The sequence below is a fragment of the Callospermophilus lateralis genome, chromosome 3 (genome assembly GCF_048772815.1).
Source record: "Callospermophilus lateralis isolate mCalLat2 chromosome 3, mCalLat2.hap1, whole genome shotgun sequence".
Classification (NCBI taxonomy): Eukaryota; Metazoa; Chordata; class Mammalia; order Rodentia; family Sciuridae; genus Callospermophilus; species Callospermophilus lateralis.
The window spans coordinates 152,700,919-152,722,998 of NC_135307.1; positions in this window are offsets into that span (position 1 = coordinate 152,700,919).

A 22,080-nucleotide genomic window follows, 5' to 3' on the forward strand; every position below is an offset into this window, starting at 1 on the left:
CAATACTGCCACATTATTGCTAACTAAAGCCCATAGTTGACGTTAGGGTTCCCTCTTGGTGTTGTGCATTCTATGGGTTTTGACAAATATATAATGACAAATATATAAGACTACTATAGTATCTTAAAGAATAATTGCACTGCCCTAAAAATCCTCTTTGCTCTTCTTGTTCATCTGTCCTTCCCTTGGGACCCAAACTACCATGATCTTTAAGGTTCTTACAATCATTTTCATGACTTGGTACTTTATTTCTTTTAATCAATGAATAGTATTCTATTGCCCATTTATCCATTCACCTACTAAATGATACCACAATTGCTTCCAAGTTTTGGCATTTATGAATAAAACTACTGCCTATTCTTGTGCAGATGTTTTGTGTGGGCATACGTTTTTAGCTTATTTAGATAAATACCTAGGGGTGCGATTGTGGGATGAAATGGTGTGTTAGTCAGCTTTTCATCACAGAGACCAAAATACCTGATAAGAACAAATTAGAGGGCAAAACATTTATTTTGGCTCACAGTTTCAGAGGTTCAGCCCATGAACAGTTGACTCCATCGCTCTGGGCCTGAGATAAGAACATCAGGGTGAAAGAGCATAACAGAGAAAACTACTCATCCGATGGCAACCAGGAAGGAGAGAGAGAGAGAGAGAGAGAGAGAGAGAGAGAGAGAGAGAGAGAGAGAAACCAGAAACCAGGGACAAAATATAATCCCCAAGGGCACACCCCAGTGTCCTACTTGTGTCCTACTTCCTGAAGCTACTCCCTATCTGCCTACAGTTACCGGTAGTCCATTCAAATTATTGTTCCATAAAATGTATTTTGATGAGGTTACATCTCTCAAAATCTAATTACGTCACTGCTAAACATTCCTGAATTGGCTCACACATGAGCTCTTTAGGGGGTAGTTTTTACACCCCAAACCATGGCATGTGGTAAAAGTATGTTTAGCTTTATAAGGAACTACCACACTGTCTTTCAAAGTATTGGTATCATTGTGCATGCCTACGGGCAGGAAATGAGAGCTCTCATGGTTCCACATCCTCACCAGCATTTGGGGTCATCAATATTTTCAGTTTTTGTCATTCTAATAGGTGTGTAGGAACATTTTAATTTTGATTTGTAATTCCATAATGACATATGATGCTCATACAATTCTTTACCATCTGTGTATGCTCTGTGGTCAGGTGTCTGTTAAGATCTTTGGCCCAGTCTTTCATTGGGTGGTTTGTTTTCTTATTGTTGAGTTTTAGGAGTTCTTTGTGTATTTTGGACACCAGTCTATTATCAGATTGGTATTTTGCAAATATTTTCTCCCAGTCAGTGGCTTGTCTTTTCATGAAATAGCTGTTTTTAATTGTAAGTGTATTTTATACTTGAATTTTTATTTCTAAATTGAGTGTTAGGAGTTCAGGGGAGCTAGAAAAAGAGAGAGGGCTGAGCTCTCAGGTGTTGGAGCAGCTGACTGAAGCAACAAGGAGCCAAATTAAAACAACAGTGAAGTCTTTAAACACTTACTCTGTTGCTACCGACAAGAGTCTGATCCCAGAGAAAATGCTGACTCCTGTTTCTTTCCTCCACGAAGCAGCAGTACATCAATTAAGGGTCAAGTTGGAGTTTGTCTCAGCTGTTGAAGGACCCCCAAACGAAAGGCTGCAGCACTTTCTGGACCCAGAGGCTGGAAGGAGGGCAAAGTGGAAAGGGCCAGGAGAGGACTGAGAGGGACTCCCTCATCCCTGCATTGCAATAAGGAGCCCCTGGCAGAGGGGGTGGAAGAAGACGTCTCTTACTTCATGTAGATTTTATTCTCGTTTTGAAGGGAGAAGCTAAACTCCGGGTGCTTTACTATTGCGGAAGCAGGCCTAGGAATAGCAATGATCACTTTACGTACATTTCCAGGCCTGGAATTGTGTATCTTTCTTCATTGTATGCGAGGCCCTGTATTTTACACCCGTTTTACAGCTGGAGAAACTGGGGCTTAAAGATATTTCAGTAATTTGTCAAAGATCCCACAGCAAACTAGTGTCAGAACCAGGATGGAAACCGAAGTCCATCTGGCTCCACAGAATCTTGTTCTAATTCAAAGCTTGCCACTCCCTAAATGTCAATGCAAGAATGACATAAGGAAATACAACTCCTTCTGCTTATTTTGCAATGTATAGCATATATTGCAAATATATATATATATATACACAAAATATATAATATATTGTAATAATTTACAATATATAGCAACAAAACTGTACACTCAATGATATGACCGTTCTTCACCCCAAATCATAAAAATTGAAGGCAAAGAAAGTTGTGACCTTTTAAGAGTTTCATTATACTGAGTGAAATCTGTTAAGAGTCACTTTAGTACACAGAAATAGACACAAGACTGGGTCAGAGGTTTGGGGTTGGGTGAGAGGGCACAAATATGAGTGTGTGTGTGTGTGAGTGTGTGTGTGTGAGTGTGTGTGTGTGTGTGTGTGTGTGTGTGTGTGTGTGAGAGAGAGAGAGAGAAAGAGAGAGAGAGAAGGAAGGGAGGGAGAGAGAGATGACAATGACTGCAAAGTAAATCAGAGATTGAAACATTATCAATGAATTTTTTTTGTGTATGTGTGTGTGTGTGTTTCTGGGGATTGAACCCAGAGCCTTGTGCATGTCAGCCATAGGCAAGCACTCTATGGCTGATCTACATCCCCAGTCCCATCTAGAGACTTTGAACTGCATGCCAGTTGCTAAAAGAAATGCAATTTTATATTCAAGTTAGCTGTTAAGAACTCGGCTCAAGGCCCTCCTCTAGCAACCTGGTCACCTGCCCCTGACTGAATGGGACTTCCCACACTGCACTTCTCTCTTTGCATATCTTACTGCTCACCTTCTGCACTCTCAGTACCTGCCATCCTCTGCCACTTTGATCTCTGTGAGTCTCTTCTTTCTGTAAGTGTCCAAGACCTCAGCATCTTCCTCATCACTAAAAGGGCCTTACAACTTGGAAAATTGGTTATTGGGTACCAAAGAACGCAAGGGTTAGCAGCTTATAGACATTTTGGACATTGTAACTGCCCAGACCATCAAGAATCTCCCCTAGGGCTGGGGTTGTAGCTCAGTGGTAGAGTGCTCGCCTAACATGTGTGAGTCACCGGGTTTGATCCTCAGCACCACATAAAAATAAATAAAAGTAAAGGTAGTTTGTTTCCATCCACAACTAAAAAAAAAAAAAAAAAAAAATGAAAAAAAAATCTCCTTTAAACAGAAATTAATCACTCAACAGTTGTTTATTAATTTCCTGCTGTGTATAAATATTGCAAAAGGGAAGCCTTCAGACAGCTTACAGATCTGTTAAAACAAAAAAGATGTTCAAAGAAAAGTAACAAAAAGAATAGAATTACTTTTAAAAACGATGCTGAAACTTGGGCTTCACGGTTAAGCTTAAGTTTTAAATAGGTAAGATCCAGAACAAACTAATCTCAACAGAAACAATTACCCATTAGAGCAAATTGAAGCTATTGTATATAGATTCTTGGATCAGATAGCAAGATTGTTGGCATAATGAATATAACAAATAAATTAATATGAAAAATGAAACAATTGTTCATTCATTCAGACAAGTGATATTTATTGTGAGCCCAAAATACGTGCTGGCCTTTGTGCTAAGTCTAAACATAAGTAATAAAAAAATAGACCTGACATCCACCCTCTGGAGCTGAAAGAAGGTGAAATAAATAAAGAAAATGATTACAGATGGTGGTTCCATCTATAATTTTGGACTTAGTGATAACACAAAAGAGATACACTATCAGCAAAAACTATAATGAGGATTTAAAAATTTTTGTTACTTGTTCTTTTTAGTCATACATGACAATAGCATTTATTTTGACATATCATACATACATGGATTGTAACTTCCCATTCTTGTGGTTGTACATGATGTGTAGTTACACTGGTAGTGTATTCATATAGGAACATAGAAAAGTAATGTCCAATTCATTCTACTGTCTTTCCTATTCCCATCCTCTCCCTTCCCTTCATTCCCCTTTGTCTAATCCAATAAACTTCTATTCTTCCCTCTCTACCCTCTTATTGTGTGTTAGCATCTGTACATCAGAGAGGACATTCAACCTTTGGTCTTTTGGGATTGGCTTATTTCACTGAGCATGATAATGTCTAGTTTCATTAATTTACCAGCAAATACCATAATTTCACTCTACTTTAAAGCTGAGTAATATTACATTGTGTGTGTGTATAGATATATATATATATATTTTTTTTCTTTATCTATTCATCTATTGAAGAACACCTAGGTTGGTTTCATAGTTTAGTATTGTGAATTGAGCTGCTATAAACATTGATGTGGTCTTGTCACCGTATATACGGGAGGAGTGAGATAACTGGGTCAAATGGTGGTTCCATTCCAGGTTTTCTAAGAAAACTTCATACTGCTTTCCAGAGTGGTTGCACCAATTTGCAGTCTCACCAGCCATTTTTTTATGATGCTGGGCTGTGGCAGTGAGACCCCTGTCACAAGGAGAAATCACCCAAATTTTACACTTCATAGTACCGTGTTGCACATTTTGGATATTGTATTTCAGGTTTTTCCATCCTGTCATGTCTATAGAACACCTATCTGTTGTGTGCATGAGGTATTCAGTACTTTATTAATAATTAGAGTTTGTGTTAGATGACTTGCCCAACACTAGGCTGACCTGAGAGTCTTAAGCATGTCTAAGGTAGGATAGGCTGAGATATGATGTTGAGTAGGTTATAGGTATTAAATGCATTTTTGACTTAAAGTGTTTTCAGCTTATGATGGGTTTATCAGGATATAACCCCATCATAAGTCAAGGAGAATCTGTGGATGGTTATTACAGATTATATGCACATATACATACCTATGAGTATATACATACATATGTGAATGTATGTGTGTGTGTGTGTGTGTATATATGTAAATATGTGTGTGTGTGTGATTTCTAATAATAAATAATGAAATAAATACAGGGCATGGGGACAATGAAGGAAAAGGACAAGAACATAGATTGGGGTGAAGGGGTGGGCGATTTGGTCTCAGTGCTGGGAGGGATGAGAAGACAGGTATTCAAAGCATGAGATGAATGAGCATCCCTGTGAGCAGGAAGGGCAGGCAAATCAATCTGAAGTGGGGCAGAGATGGGTGGGTGGTAGAGACCAGGAAACGAGTGGGAAGTGTCTGTCCATGCCTGAATTATTAAGGGAAAGAATGGGTGGAGAAGGACTGTGGGCCACACTTGATTTAAAAGGGCCTGCATACTAAAGGAAATAATTAAGAACATAAAGAGAGAGACTACAGAATGGGAGAAAATTTTTTCCAGCTACACTTTTGACAGGAAAACAATATCTAGGATATATAAAGAACTAAACAAGATTCACAACAGAAAAACAAATGATCCAATCAATAAATGGGCAATGATTTTAAGACAGATATTTCTCAAAAGAAGAAATACAAGTGGCCAACAAATATATTTTAAAAAAGTTCAACAGCTTTAGCAATCAGGGAAATGCAAATCAAAACTACACTGAGATTTTCATTTCACTCCAGTCAGAATGGCAATCAAGAATACAAATAACATATGTAAGAAATGAATTTTAAAAAGAAAGAAAAAAATAATACAAACAAAACAAAACAAAACAAAACAGCTGGCTGTGGTGGCACACACCTGTAATCCCAGGGGCTCAGGGGGCTGAGGCAGGAGGATAGTGAGTTCAAAGCCAGCTTCAGCATAAGTGAGGTGCTGAGCAACTCAGTGAGATCTGTCTTTAAATAAAATACAAAATAGGGCTCCATGGTCGAGTGCCCCTGAGTTCAATCCCCAGTACCAACAACAAAATGTAAACAACAACAACAACGACAAAAGGATTTCTGGTGAGAATGTAGGGAAAAGGTACACTTACAAATTGTTAATGGGACTACAAATTAATACAACCAGTTTGGAAAGTGGAGATTCATAAAAAGGCTAGGCATGGAGCCACTAGCTTGCTAACTCCCTCATATTTAGCCAAAAAAGCTAAAATCAGCATATGCTAGTGATATTTGCATACCAATGTTTACAGCAGTGCAATGCACAATAGCCAAGTTGTGGAACCAGCCAAGGTGCCCATCGACAGATGAACAGATAAAGAAAGTGTGCTATATATACACAATGGAGTTTTACTCACCATGAAAAAGAATGAAATTACGGTATTTTTCTGGTATGTGAATGGAACCAGAGAACATCAAGCCAAGTGAAATAAGTCAGATTTAAAAAGTCAAGGGTCAAATGTTTACTTTCATGCCACATATGAGAACTAGAAAGAGGAAAAAAAAAAAGAAATAAAAATAGATCTCATGAAAGTAGAAGGGAAACCAGTAGAGTAGAGGAAGCGGGTGGAGAGGGAGGGAGGAGAGAAAGGTATAAGGAAGTACTGAGAAAGAAAACCTATGAAATTATGTTGTGTTCATGTGTAAACACACAACAATGTTTTATATATGATTGTAGGGTACTATTTAGAATAATAATCATAATAATAGAAAGGAGATAAATGCAGTGAAGCAAGTAAGTCATAGGGATGGAGGAAGGGAGGGAAATGGAAGATGCTGGGGAATGAGATTGGTCATGCATGTGAATTTTTATATGGCATAATGAATTCAGTTACAACAAACCAAGATTACCTTATATGCTTTGGTCTCTTGCATGTATGCCTTCACACATACTCTTGCTAAGTGTTGTCACATGCCATGAGTCCCTCACCAGAAGCCATGCACATTCTCGTATCATGATCTTCAATCTGCAGAATTGTTATATATATATATATATATATATATATATATATATATATATATATATATATATATGATGTATTTGGACACAATACCTTTATTTTATTTATTTTTATGTAGTGCTAAGGATCAAACCCAGCGCCTTGCACACGCTATGTGAGTGCTCTACTGCTGAGCCCCAGCCTCAGGCCCAGCCCCAAAATAAACTTCTTTTCTTTATAATTTATCCAGTCTCAAGTCTTTTGTTACAGCAACATAAAATCAACCAAGACACCTGGGTGTTTCCATCTTGGGACTATAATGAATACATTAACTATGCCTCCATGTCTATCTAAAACCACTATTCACAAGACTGTCTTAATAAAGGCTTGATAGGATTCAGATAAAAATGCACATTGTTTATAAAATAGAACAAGAACATATTTCTTTTTATTTATTTCCTTTTGCTTAAGTCAATTGAGCTGTGGACATATGGCTACATGCTGGATGTTAGGGTTGTAAGACTTTCAATTAAATCCTGGTTTCATAGATACCTGGTTACCTTAGCCAGGTTGACCTGTCTAAGTTTGGTTTCCTCTTCTATAAAATAGAAATAATAAAAACGATTTGGATAGTTTTTAGTTATGAGAATTCAATGAGATGATTCATGGAATGTGCTCTACACGGCACTGGGCACAAAGCAAGTAGTCAGAAAATGGGATGAATAAATAAACACTGATATATAACAAAGGTCCAATAAGTGTTAACCAAAAAGTGTAAATGTTGGCACCAGGAAATATGGCAGGAATTTTACAACTTTCCATTAGAGACATCTACAGAATAATTGCTTGCATTTTTATATTTTATAACTTATCCAAGAAAAGGGTTTCCATATGTTTCTTTCTAAAATATGTCCAGTTGTTAGGCATATGGACTATTTTTTTTAATTGTCTTCAAAGGGACCTTTGCTATTTGCCTTGGAGCAAAACAGCATACTAACAAAATTTTGGCTAGGCTGAGTGTCACCATTCCTGGAAAAAGAAATGCCATTGTAGACATTGCTAAAATGAAGAATTTGAGGAAGAATGAGCCCCTACTGCCAATGTACTCCATGCACACACCCATTTTATCGGAAAGTTCAATGCTTAGATACCCACACTGCTGATATAAAAATTTGAGGGTAACATAAATCCCTGTCTGGCTCAGGTTCTGTAGGCATTGTGCTGCATATAGCACATTATTTTAAAGGGATGCAAAATCTGAGTGGCAAAAAATCTAGAAAACACATTTCCTTTGAATAATATTTGATGCCGACACTTTTATTCCCAGAGCCCTGCTAGGTGATAATCCTGATAACAGAAATTTTCTTTTCCTTCCATTAGATTTCTAAAGTAAATAAAATCCCTCCAAAAAAATGAAGGGTTGTTATTCCCTGTGGTGTTTTCCTGCTTCTAATCATTTCTTTTCACCATAAACATTGTGTTATATTTGGCCATACTGCTCCCCTGCCAACTCTGAAATTGAAGGAGACACTGACAACAGATTTTTTTACATTTCTGTTCCAAATTTTAAGAGAGTTTAAGATGTGTGCTTTCGTGGAAGATGATGTTTTCATCTTTTCAATGGTGTTTGGCTAGAAGAGGTGGCTCTCTTACAAGGAATACTAATTACTAGGGGGATGGAACTGAAAGTGACCAATTAAAAAACTCCCAGTCACTGTGTGGGCCATGAACAGCTGGGATCAGACCACCCATCCTGATATGTCCAAGGGGTTGCTCTGTGACTTTGGAGGAGAGACTTTGTAAACTAACTCTGAAAGGGTCAATGCACACTCAGACATGCATGTCCATACACACACAATAATTTTTTTCTATGTTCCTACTTCTACCTCATTCTACTCATAATGGGGGGAAAAGCACTATAAGATAGTCTAAGAAAACGGATCCTTTCAAACTCAACTTTTCATCACCACCAGTCAACTCAAAAGAATCAGAGTTCTTATAATACTTGCTGCTAAATCTAGGTGATTGTTTTTAGATTACACAGAATAAACAGATGCTCTGCTGGGGTGAGAGGGATACCAGAAATACAACTGGCCCAGATATTCTCTGATAAAGAGGATGTATTACATCATCAATGCCTTCGACCCCGGCAATCAGAAGATAGCATTAGAGTTTTAAGTGTGAGATTTAAGGAATTTCTTGAAATTCAGAAATGGAGCTTTTGAGTGGAAACGGTAGATTTGGTTCAGAAAGAGATGGATGATAGTTTTAATGTGATTCATTTACAAGCCTTTTAAAGTTTTACAAAATGGAATCCAAATACTACGTGTGTTAATGGGCTACACCAGAAATATCAGGGCAATTATGTCATTTGAACAAAAAAGGATCTTTTGCCTTGATTTTGTTATTAATTTTTTTTTTTTTTTTTTTGTCCTTTGGTTCCAGGGTCTTCATCTAGGGGCTCAATGCAATCACAGAGTTCTGGGATGATGGAAACAGGTAGGCAGATAAATCAGAGGAGGAGAAGACGTAATGGGAGTACAGGGGGAAGAGAGATTTGGATTTGCTATGCATGCTATTGGTTTTGAAGGAGGAATAGAACTCTCAAGCAAAGAAATAGGTACAACTTTGGATAAAGATAAGGAAAAGGATTCTCCCCTAGATTCCTTGGAAGCAATGAATCCCTGTCAACACTTCAATTTTGGATTCCTCACTGCCAGAACTGTAAGATAAGAAATTTTTGCTGTTTTAAACCCAGTAAGATAAGAAATTTTTGATGTTTTAAAACCAGTAACTGCCAGAACTGTAAGATAAGAAATTTTGCTGTTTTAAAACCAGTAATCTATCAGAAAGGAAACTTGGACATACTCTACCACAGAAAATAGTATTCTGTCACTGTAAATGATAGATTATTTTTAAGGTTTTTTTTTTTTAAATACAGCTTAATTTTGTAATTTAGAGTAATGAAGTGTTCACTAAAGAGCAGTTAGAGCGATCATAAGCCCAATGCTGTGTGTTAGTGCAGTGTTTGCAGAACCAGCAAACACAGCTCCCGTTCACCAGCCTCCTATGTACTGATTTGTGAGATGGAGATATATTTGACAGCAGAAAAGATGAAGCTGGTTAACTATCCCAAAGTGAAATGGATCTTCCTACCTTGGAGGTGGTGAGTTCAGAGGGTAGAGGGATGCCTAGCACAATCTCACAACCTTCTGGAAACTGCATGATGAAGAATTCCAAGTACCCAATGCAGCGGATCTCAGTCAAGACTTGGGCTTCTTGATATCTCGGGTTCTATTGGGAGCCACATGGAAGTTTTCCCCGCTTAACTGAAAGAATAGAACAGTATTTCTCTTATTTCAGTACAAAGCCTGGGACCTTAATCCTTTCTTCCCTTCTACAGCTTCCCCAATATTTTTTCTTATTTTTCACCCCTCTTCCTTCTTAGTCAACAATCTTTCTTTCACCCACCAGAATTTTTCAACAGTGATAAATACATCCTCGGTGGGCAAAAATAAGAAGTGGAGGGCTCTTCTTATATTTGAATAATAAACTGAGTCATTATTGGATATTCCCATTTTGTCACCCTATCTTCTTTTGAGAAGGCTTTCATAAACAAGGGCTGTGTCCTATGGGATTGTTTCTTTTTTAAATATATATGAGGCAGGGATTGGAAAACTGTGGCCTGCAGGCCCAATCTGTCACACTGCCTGTTTTCTATGGCCCATGAGCCAATAAAAATAATTTTTTACATTTTTTAATAGTTGGAAAAAAAATGAAAGGAACAAAAGTATTTCAGGGTAAGTGAAAAATGATTAAAAAAAGTCACCGTGCATAAACAAAATTTCATTGGAACTTGGCACATTTGTTCATTTACATGGCAGATTTCAGGCTAGAATGGCAGAGAACCCATGACCTGCAAAGCCTAAAATATTTAGTACCTGGTACTTTTACAGAAATAGTTTGTTTACCACTGTTTTAAGGAATGTGACCTATGAACTTACAGAAATATCCTATTTTAATGATGATGTTTAACTAAAAATAGTAGCCAGGACTTGAAATTGAAAGGATTTTGATTGAATGAAAGGCAACCCAAGAAGGCACACTTGAACGTTGTTCAAGTTCATATCAACTAGGCTGACACTTGACTGCATGAACAGTAATCTGATTGTAGTGACAGAATCAAATGGGAAATTTACTTACCTTCCCTAACAAGAAGTCCAGAGGTCGACAGTCAATGGTTAGAGTTAAGAACTCTTATTTCTTTCAGTATGTGGGATTTCTTTATCTTCCTCTCTTTCATCCTCTTCCTATCTTTCAGTTTCATGATATTGATCCCTGTTGTACCTACTGTCTTTGCACCAAAATTTTACAAATTCCATTTATCTTGGCTTTTATGTGAATTTCTACTACCTTGTCAGGACAAGGCTTGGGACACCTATGTTCCTGAGACTAGAAACTGTGATTACTGGGTCCAAGGAAGAGTTGACTCAAGACCCAAAATAGAAAGCCCAGGAGGCAGAGATGGGGTGGAAAGGACGTGTTAGAGCCTTGGAGGCCACTTCATTGGTGCACAGTGAACCAGTGGGTCTCAAACCTGTGTGTCAGAATCCCCTGGAGTGTTTGCTACAATCCAAATGGCTGGGCCCAGCCCTCCAGAATTTTTCATTATAAAGTTCTGGGTTGGGGCTCAAGAGTCTGCCTTTCTGTCAGGTTTCCAGAAGATGAATGGTCTCATTCATCACCTGGGAACATGAAATAGAGAAGATAGAAAGCTGATGCTGATAATCTTGAGAACTTCTTTGTCATACTACTGGAGAGGATCACCAAATGTCTAGAGGAAGTCAATGAAAGGAGCTAGTTCCTCTGAAGGACGTTCTCTGAGGCAATTGGGTGGACCAGTTGTTTCCTTTTCCAACACAGACATTATAGAGACTGTGTGTAGGAAATCTCCCAAGACTCTCTCCACCAAGATTTCTTCAACCAGCAGATTCTGATGTAGAAGGAATGGGATGAAGCCAGAGATTCTGCATTTCTAACAAGCTTCCAGGTGAGGTGGAAACTGCTGGTCTTGGAACACATATTGAGGGGCAAGATTGCCAGGGATGTCTTGGTCTGTAGACCTTCACGTAAGCAGGGCCATCCTCTTCATGGTCAGTTGAGCTGCCTCTCAGCCACAAGGGACAGAGATCACTGGCATTCTGGAGCAGGGTGTCCCCATCTTTATTATATTTACTGAGCACAGGGTCACTGACCCATTTGAATGAAATGCTAAACTCTTTATAGAAAGATGCTGGGCCAGAAATGGAAGCCACAGCAAACACTTTCTGAGAAACAGAAAGCCAAATATTTTGTTTTCAATGATTACTTTTCCCAGATTCAGGGACTAATTAATTCCCAATGGCATAAAACTTTTCGATAGCAAAATAAAATATTAAAATGTGCTTGAAACCACAGGACAGCAGCAGCAGAGTGTACACACTATGAGAAAACAGAGCATTGTAAAGTATGTTTGGCATATTTCAAGTTCTGAACTTACTAATTTTCAGCTGTTTGTGTTTATCTTTCTCATAGTGGAAACAGCTGGAATTTTAAATTTGCACCCTGGACGATGCTGCCAAAATTATCCTTTGCAGCTGCTGGCTCCATGGTTCCTTTGGTGGTAAGCTGATCATCAAAAACAGAAGAGTGACTATCAATATCCATGCCCATTGTCTGTGACTTGCAGGTCAGTATGTGTCCCAGGGTTTCCTTTATCTGAAAGCTGCATCTTGCTATATGCCCCAAATTTCCTTCCAAAGGAGAATAAATCCCAAAGAGGAGCCTTTGCCATTGTGTCTCTGGGATCTGGCTCCAGAATCACTCCCAGACTGAGAAGTATTCCCAATGATTTGGATGTGGACTGAATATTTCCCTATTCTTCTTTCCACCTTGGAGCTTCCATGGTGGGTGGGCTGACTCTGGAGGGATGGATGGAAGTGGGTTGGGTCTGAAGCTTTCCCAATGGGGAACCACTCCCTTTCCTTTCCCACAGAGTGATATGGAGTCTTAGTCACCCCAAGGCCTGTGGGTGGCAGCGGGATTTTTGAGTGATGGACTCAAATGTTGACCACCACTGACCCTAGAGTAAATCCCTCTCCTTTATAGCTGCTGTCCATAATAGCTTTACTTCTGGGGGCCTCTTCTGACCAAGATTGTCCCCAGCCAGTGCACCCAGAGCTATCAACCATCTTGTAGGCCTTTATGCATCTAAGGAAGGTCTGAAGGTGCCAGTCTGCCATCCTCAGTCCTTATAGCCAGATATTGATGAAAATACATTGTCTGCTGCATAAATATTTGCAAATGCTTGCTCTGTTCAAATCTATTCAATATAATTTGGTTAGATAAAAGGAGTTTCAAATATTGATGGTTCCCATCAATAAGTTATGGGGAGATTTGTTACATGGCAGTCGACAATCAAATGTATTGAGCTTTGCCAGTACTACTGCTTTTACACTACAGAAGAGCTGAGTAATTACAACAGACAGAAGCACCTGTAAAATATGAAATGTTGACTCTCTGGCAATTTACAGAAAAAAATATACTAGCCTCTGCTGTAGGACAGCCACAAAATTCCTCCAAATATCTAGGTTCTAAGGGGTTCTCTTATTGCTTTGTCTTCCAAAACTCAAACCAAACAACAACAACAACAAAACAAAAACAAAAATCAAAACTCCTGCAAGATGTAGCAACCAAATAGTAAATTGGTAATAAAGAATGAGTTGAAGCAGTTTTCTACTTCATGTCCTGGTTGAATGCATGGGATAAACATTTATCCTCTTATGAAATGTGTTTGGGAAAGGAGACACACTGAGTTCAGAGAATGCAAGGATTCAGGGCTTCCTAAGCTAACAGAAGCAGTTTTCCAATGAAGCTTATCACTTGGAAAGCAGAGACCTAGGAGTGAGGCAAAATAGTTTCTGGCTCCACATGAAATTGTGAACATTAGAGGGTATATTACTAAAAACATTTCTTTGAACCTGGTAATTTGCAACTGCCCAGAAGTAATTTTATCTTCTTTAAAATGGATTGTAATCTTTTACTTACTATGAATACATGCTTTTGTAGGAAATATAAGAAATACAGAGGAAAATAGAAATTGTCTACTTTCTGAAAGTAGAAATTGTCTGCTTCACCTTAGAGATTATATATACATGTGTAGATTTTTTTTTTTTGTTGGTCTAAATTGGGTGAATCTATTTCCATCACTTTACCTATCCATTTCCAATAGATACATCAAGAAAAACTCATTCAGCATACTTATTGGGCTAACAAAGTTTTCAGCTTTGTAATTAAAAAAAAGATTAAAAACAAGTACTAAATAGAAATGGTTTTTATGATATATATTTTCATTGTTGAATTTCTTACATTTAGTACATTTAAAGTGTATGTCGAAATATATTTTTGTTAGATAACACTAAAATATATAGCTCCCTTTCTTTTCTTTTTTGGGGGGCTTTGGGGAGTATCAGAGATTGATCTCAGGGGCCCTGAACCATTGAGATACATCCACAGCCCTATTTTATATTTCTCCCTGAGTTGCTTAGCAGGCGTGCACCACCAAACCTGGTTATAGTTCCCCTTTCTTACCCTCCTAGCTAGATAAGTTATATTCTTGACACATGCTTCAGTTTTAAGACTACTGTCCTGCATGCATTTGAGCCATGAGTTTATCCAACACAAAGTGTTTGCCAGGAGTCAAAGCACATTTGATGTTTCTCAAATAACACTTTTTGGATTCTTGACTTTATTGTAAGCATTATCTCCAAGGACAGTATTTTTAAACATAAGAGCATTCCTTTCAAATGTGCATTATGGTTTTAATTAAAACATGATCTGGTGTGAATAAACACTACATAAAAAACAAAAAAAAGGAGTCTAATACAGCATAAATGCATGTTAATAAAATGCTATTCTAAAGGCCTCTATTTGGCTAACAGAATTAGAACTCTATTCTTTTAATTTTGTGGTCCTTAAATCAGGGGTTCCATCAACTTGAATGGAGAGAACTGTTACATATTTATTTTTACTAATCTCCACCTTAAACTTAGCATTTTCCTCCTTAGACATCACAGATATTTCATACCACTTTGTGGTTATGGCAGGTCTTCGACATGGTCTTTGATCATCACTTTGAAATGACAGTGTTTAAGTGCTGTATCCCCAGAATTGTGATTGAGGACCTCCACAAAGAAACATTTGTTGGACATGATATATTTGCTTTTTTCTGACATTTTGATAACATTCCAGTATGAATGCTTTCCTTTGTAATTCTGTGTATTTTGTTGGATGTATTTATTTAAAATATTGTTCTGAAAAGGAGCCCACAGTCTTCAGCCAATTGCTATAAGGTCCCAGGCACAGACACCTGCTCACCTCTTGCTCACCACCTATTGGCCTCAGTAGAGATTGTCACATCGGAGATTGTCACATCAGAGATTGCTTTAGGAAGGGGCACTTCCTGGCAGTCTGAGGCTCTTGCTATTTTTCTCAGTGTTCCTTCCTTTTTGGAAAACATCTCTTGGGAGGAAGGGATGCATCCAGAAAACTGAGAAGACCAAGGTGGTGGTCTATGAATCTATCAGACTAAGTTTTCTCTACTCCCTACATGGACCCCATTGGATAATCAACTCCAAGTGGGTCACTGGGCATCCATGAGCTTCATTTGGCTTTTGCAGAGATCCACTGAGGTGATCAATGTAAGTTCTATGGAATGGCAAGCAGTTTTTGGCCCCTTTCCTGCCTATTACCATAAACCCCCAGCAGTAGGAAAAAGACTGAGAGGTATACTCGGTGGTCCTGTTTCTATCATCCCAGTTCGAATGCTTCCTTAATTGGTGGTAATGTTTCCTTTTTATTTTAAACAGATTTTTTTCCACGATATAATCCACATATTATACAATTCACCCATTTAAAAAGTACAATTCAATAGCTTTTAGCATATTCACAGAGTTGCACAATCATCACCACAATCAATTTTACACCACTTTTATCATCTCGCCCAAACCCCACATCTCACACATACCTCAAATAAACCCCATTTCCATACTAAGAGCAGTTATGCCCCAACCCTCACATATAATACCCAGGGAAACCAGTAATATACTGTCTCTTGAGAATTGTCTTTTCTGGACATTTAATGGAAATCAAATCATATAATCTGTGGCCTTTTGTGACTAGGTTTATTTATTTAGCATGATATTTTCAAAGTTTTTCCATGTTGTACATGAATCAGTACTTCATATCTTTTTATTGCTGATAACACTCCATTGTATGAACATACCGCATTTTGTCCATGCATTCATTGTGGCTCTTTCTACTGTTTGACTATTAAGAATAACTTTCTTTTTATTATTCTTTCTTTTTTGGGGGATGGGGTGCTAAGGGATTGAATTCAGGGGCACTCGACCACTGAGCCACATCCCCAGCCCAATTTTATATTTTATTTGGAGACAGGGTCTCACTGAGTTGCTTTGTGTCTCTCTGTTGCTGAGGCTGGCTTTGAACTTGAGATCCTCCTACCTCAGCCTCCCGAGCTGCTGGGATTACAGGCATGTGCCACCAAATCTGGCTTATTATTGATTTTGAATAGCTCTTTAACTATTCCAGAGATAAATTCCTATCAGATACATGATTTGTAAATATTTTCTGCCATTTTCCTTTTGTGAGGGTATCTTGCTTTCTTTGAAGCACAATTTTTTTTTTTTAGCCTCCTTGTTGTCCAATTTTTTTGTTGTAGTTTTGTTTGTGCTTTTGGTGTTACATCTAAGAAATCATTTTCAGGTTTAGTATCACAAAGATTAACACTTATATCTTCTTCTAAGTTTTCCCTGGTTTTATCTATTTTATTTATCTTTTTATAATTATTTTGCATTAATTTTTGCATATGATGTGAGATAGGGGTCCAAACCTATCTCAATTCAGTTGCTTCAGAAACATTTGTTTAAAAGATTGTTTTTTTTCCATTTAAATATTTTGGCACTCTTTGGAAACAAACTGACTATAAAGGTGAGAGTTACTTTTAGATTCTCAATTGTATTCCACTGTCTTACATCTATCTTTATCATAGTAACACCCTTTTTTGCTTACTATAGTTTTTATAAGTAAGTTTTGAAATCAGAAAGTATGAATCTCTTACCCTCCCATCAAAGAATGTTTTGAATTTTCAGAGTCTTCTGAACTCCCAAGTAACTTTTAGAATCAATATGTAAATTTACACAGAAAAAAAATTACTTGAGATTTTAAAAGGAGTTGCACTGAATCTGTGCATCATTCATGGAAATTTTGCCACCTTAACTATAGTGTTTTCTGGTCCATCCATGAACATAGGATTTCTTTACATATTCTACAATTTCTCTCAATAATGTTCTATATTTTTCAGAGTATATGTTTTACACTTCTTTAGTTAAATTTATTTCCAGAATTTTATTCTGTTTGAGACTATCATAAATGGAATATTTTCTTAATTCTCTGTTTGCACATTGTTATTACATAGAAATACAATTGATATTTATATATTGATCTAGTGTACTACAACCAATTAATTCACTTATTAGTTTCTTATAGTTTCTCCAGTACAATATTGAATAGAAATGTCAAGAGCAGATATGCCTTTTTTATTCATGATCTTTGAGGAAAGAATTTCAGTGTTTTATATGAAATTTGATATTAACTATGGTTATTTTGTAGATGCAACTTTTTTTAAAAAATGCTTTATTGGTACATAATAATTATACATAATAGTGGGATTTGTGCATATTCACACATGCACATAACATGATTTGGTCAATTTACAGCATATTTGTTTTCACAATCTCTGCTGTAAAAGGTTGTTTATTACAAAGGTTGCAAAGGAAAATATGTTTTGTTTGCAACTTTTTTTTTTTTTCTTGCAAAGGACTGACCATAAAGAATTGTCCATTTTTACCTCATTTCTTAAAGAAAACTCCTGTGTTAAAAACTAAAGCTTAGTAAAATATTTTCTTCGCTATACAGACATGCTGTTGTTTATTGTAATACTTGCTCAATTGGCATGCATTTTTCCAACTCTGGATTTATGCGTTGCTGTATAGCCACAGACACTTAATTTTTATGTCTTCATTTTAATACTATTTTGGCTAATAAATGTGGTGAAGGTATAAATGGGTTATCACAATGCCTTGAATTAATCTTGTTTCTGGATTCCTCTTCATGTCTGTTTTAACAATGCTCATATGTTTGCCTTCAATATAAATGGCTGAAGTCTTTCATAGCCCAGGTAGTTAGTCTGGCCTCTGACATTAAATAGAACCCCCAACTAAAAAGCCGGGCATCTTGGATGATAGGAGAGACCACAGGAGCCTTTGATAAAGCTTTTCACCACTAGTAAAGACTATATTTGTAACCATTGTGTTCTGATAAAGGGAATAGTCATTGTTTTTAAATCTTCCGCTTAATTTTTACAACCTTATACATTAGGTATTGTGTCTTGGGGTTTTATTTGGCAGGGGCACTGGAGATTTAAGAAAAAGTCCAAATTAATATGTATGTGGCAAAACTGGTGCTCAGGCATACTCCACGTTGGAGTTCTTTTCATTCTAACCTCTGCTCATGAATCCTAGTCTTAGTACATACTGGCCACGTGATCTTGGAAAGTATCTTGTTCTCTCTGATTTTCAGCTCTCACGTCAGGGAAATGAGGGAATTGACAATGGATGCCTCTGCGGCAGACTGGGAGCCTGAGACAGGACAAGCTTTTCTGAATATCTTCAATTTTTCTCCCCTATGCCTCCTTCGGTTCTTGAGTTTTTCTAGAATTTTTTATTTTTCTAGTTGGTAAAAATATTTGGCTGGACTAAATTCAATCCAACCTATATCTAGTGAGTCTCTAGTAGGGATCAGGAACCATGCTGGGTGCTGAAAACAATCAGTGTCTGAATCCAAATTCTAGGGAAGTATATGCTTCTTTTTAGATAAAGCTTGTTGAGAGCTTATTGTGGCTCAACTGTTCTAAACACCTTACATATGTAACCCATTTAGTCCTCATAATAATGCTTTGAAAGGGGAACCCTTATGGTTCCTATCATGCAGCTGAGGAAACTGACACACAAAGAGGCTGGGTTACTTGTTATGGAAGTTCACAGAGAGTCAGTTCTGCTTGGGTTCCCTTGCTAATGGGGCAACTTGTCAACTGGAACTTGAAAGATGGTTAATATGGGGACAAAGACAAAAATTTTCCAGCCAGAGAAAGAGATATGAACCATAGAATAAAGATGAGATGGAATGAGATATTTATCTGACAGTGAGCAGAAGTTTCCCTTCCTGGGAATTTTTTTAATTTTTTTTTTGCATCTACAGGGATTGGTAGGTCATTGGTCAACAAAGTTGTTTGACATGGTGGAGTGCAGGCTTTGGGAGCAAATCCCAGTGCAACCCCTTGAGTATAAATTCCCTCATTTGTAATAGAGTAGAGCATCTTCAGCAAGGAGAAAGGATAGGAGTTCAGACCTCTCCCAGCGGAGGGAGAGGTAGATAGCACGGAGGAAGTGCTATCTACGGTTTGGTAGTGGTTTGGTAGGGGATGAAGAGTGGAAGAAAAAAGAAGAAAGGAATAGAGTTGAAGTATTGTTTCAGCATAAATTGATAAGGCAGGATCAGTGAAAAAGGAAAGGACGAGACAGAAATTCTGATGAAGTTGGAGAGAGAAGATGAAGAACCTGAAGTCAAAGACAAATGTATGGTTTCAAACTGGGTGGTTCAAATATTGATGCAGGTAAGATTAGGTTGGGAACCCCTTGTAAGACATCTTATGTTCTGCAAGGGGAGTTGATGAGTGTACCAAAGACTGGGATGTAAAAGACAGGTGATAACTCTAGGCAGAACCTTGGGAAGCATCCGTCCTAGTGAGGCAGAGGGACCACACGGACAGCTCAGAGGAGAGGTGGGACAAGAACACATGTACTCTGAAAGTCAGGAAAGGAAATGCTTTGAGAATGGCGAGAGGTTGTGAGAGTGTAAATGACACAGAGATATCTGGGAGGGTGTAGACTGAAAACAAGTTCTTGGAATCAATATGTAGAATACGATGGTGTTCTTTCAGTGGACTGTTTTAGCAGTAACAGAGGTCTTGGCTGGGGAGCACACAATGAGAACAGTGAGGTCAGGAGCCAGTTGATGGGGAGGGAAATGGATAAACCATCCTCACAGAGACAAGAAGGAATGGCTCATTCCTAAATGTAAGACATATACATAGGAAGATGGGGTCCCAGAAGAATAGAGGCCTGGGACCTTCAATCTGAAAGGTGTTATAGAACTTGCAGAATTGTCTGAAATGCAATAGCTGGGGAGGAAAAATGAAATTGCAGAGGGAAGCCCTGGGAGGCAAAGGTGGTGTATCTCAAAACCCTAAGGGATTGGAAAGCCAAATGGGTTTTGTCCATCCATGTTCTGCAGGGTAGCCTAGAGACTGCCTGTAGCTCCATGTTACATTTCTCTACTTTCATTGTTGGTCTTGTTTCTTTGTAATATGAAAGCATCATTGAGGTCTTCATGGACTCAATAACTGGGGCTATTCATTCACTTCCCATTTTTTTTCTTTACCATTTCAAGAATTAATAATGGGATCAAGGAGACCTTAAAAGGATGCCAAATCAAAGATGGTGCTGGTAAATCAGCAAAGACCCCTCCAAGATTCAAACCAGTCAGGAGTGGCATGAGACCTGATCTTCAAATGTTCCTTAGCTCCTTTTGGTGCTGACAGGCTCAGAAAGATTCCCATTCAAGGAGGCATGTCTCTCTCAGAAGGGCACCATCTTGGTTTAGCGCTATATTATTGTGTTCTTGAAATTCTTGAGAACAGCATAAGGGCTCCTGCATTTATAACCTGCCCTGTGCTCTGTAGATTTCGTAGCTGGTCCTGTCCCTCATCCACACAAGGAATTCTTCTCATTTTTTGGAGAACTTTCAACAGTGCCTCGAGGGGGTTCCAACCCATATCACAATGCTCCCATATCCCACAGGGGACTGCCCTACTCTTCATTTCAGAGTCTTTTGTCCCCGCTCTTCTCGGAGCACACCTGGGGTGGGGGGTGCAGCTGAGCTTCAGATCTCAGGACTCATGGGTACTTCTCTGGTTTCCTTACTGATGAGCAGGGGCAGTTTTGACAGGACACCCCTCAGTGGGATATTAAAAGGCTCTGCAAGTCCCAGATCTAAATTCCCATGGCAATGGAGAAGGGAGGGAGGGACCAGCACACCTGCTTCCTTTCATTTTTTATAGTGTGCACTCCCGCTGTTCACTGTGGGTAAGTAGTCTGAGGATGCCACAGTCTCCGGTTCCCTTTTAAAGTCCAGTCTGTACTTGACCAGGGAAGGAAGACCCACAAGTAAGCCACAGAATCCACAAAGAATCTCCCGAAGCCGAGTTTCTTACTCCAGGGCGAGGCCTTCGAGTTCCTCACACTCTAAACTGTTTTTTAGCTGGGCAACTGTGGGGCCCTCCAACTTCTTTGGCTTTGTTCAGAGTTCAACAGCGCCGCCTTCTGGTGCTTGGTTGGGAGTGCCATTGCGAAGAGTTGGCGTAGGGTGTGTTTAAAAAAGTTTGCAACTCTCTGCTGGGTTTTGGACCCACCCCTCCGCATTCTTCCTAAGTGAATAAGCGGATAAGGTCGAAAGTGACGGAGTCCCATTCCCTCCTCCCAACTCTCCGAACCCTGCCCGTCCACAGGCCAGCCCCTCTACGATGCCCTCTGCAGAACAAGTGGTATTTACAAGCGACTCATCAGCTGGGCTTCTTGAAGAAACTGAAAGCTCCTAAAGAGACCCAAATGGCATCCAATTGGAGCCCACAGCGCCTCCTTTCGGGGGCTTCCTGCCAACTTCGTTAGGGATGCGAGATGGACTCCCCCCTCCGCCACCTCCCTACCCGGTGAAGCTGGAGGAAAACAGACCAGACTAAAGCGTTTCCCTACAAGCCCGCCCCCTCAGGACTCTTTGTGAATTCGCCTGCACCACTTCTGATAGAATTTCAGAGCCCTGACAGTGTTCGTGTGACTTTCCCACAGTAAGAGATGGGGTCAGACCTTGGCAACACATACCCAGGAACTAGTCCCTGGCTAGTTCTGAGCCAGGAGAAGTGGGACGTTGGGGGTGCTGGTGTTAGGTCACTCCACTCCGCTTCGCCCCGTAGTAGCCCCCAGCCAAATCCACTGTCCTCTGGGACCAGGCGCCCTGGTGATGGGTATAGTTGTCCTTTCTAGCAATCGAATCTTTGTGGAAATCCATGCTCCCCACTCTCGGTC